Here is a 998-nt window from a genome sequence, read left to right as displayed (position 1 = left end):
CCATAATCCATCCAACCATCCATCCATCATCCATCATCCATCCAACCATCTATCATCCATAATCCATCCAACCATCCATCCATTATGCATAATCCATAATCCATCCATCCATCATCCATCATCCATCCAACCATCCACCCATCATCCATAATCCATCCAACCATCCATCATCCATCATCCATAATCCATCCAACCATCCATCCATCCATCCATAATCCATAATCCATCCAACCATCCATCCATCATCTTCTTCACCACTCTTCACCACAACGGACCGGTACAGAGTCCACAATACTGTAGATGCTGCACCATTACATGTGCTAATCTCACACTCCATTCTTCCCTCACTTGTGAACAAACCCAGAGATACTTGATCTCCTCCAATTGAGGCAGAACCTCACCCTCGACCTGAAGAGAATAATCCATCCTTTTCTGGTTGAGGACCATGGCCTCAGATCTGGAGGTGCTGATTCTCATCCCAGCTGCTTCACACTCGGCTGTGAGCTGCTCCAGTGAGAGCTGAAGATCACGGCACGATGATGCCAACAGGACCACATCATCTGCAAAGAGCAGAGATGGACTCCCTCCTCCTCCTGGCTGCACCCAAAGATTCTGTCCATAAAAGTTATGAAGAGAATCAGTGACAACGGGCAGCCCTGGAGGAGGAGTCCAACTCCCAGCCACTTTAAAGAAAATAAAATGATTAGTTGGTGCCAGCTCCTGGAGCCAGGCTTGACTTAGCTGACAAAGTGAACAAAGTTTCTGGACTCACTCCTTTTTGGAGACTTTCTTCAAGCAGAAATGTCAGAAGGTTCTCAGTGTTGTGAAGATTCATCTCAGTGTGCTCAGAAGCTCTTAAAACCTTTCAACATCTGGAAGAAGATCCTTCTCTGTTAAACCAAGAGCAACCGGAATGTGCAACAGCTTCATTTCCATCCATGACGAAAACAGATACTTTTTAGTACATGTTTATACTTTTTAGTACATGTTTATACTTT

This window comes from Nematolebias whitei, chromosome 1 (assembly GCF_014905685.2).
Source record: "Nematolebias whitei isolate Nwh7 chromosome 1, NemWhi1, whole genome shotgun sequence".
Lineage (NCBI taxonomy): Eukaryota > Metazoa > Chordata > Actinopteri > Cyprinodontiformes > Rivulidae > Nematolebias > Nematolebias whitei.
Note: the sequence above shows the minus strand (reverse complement) of the source record.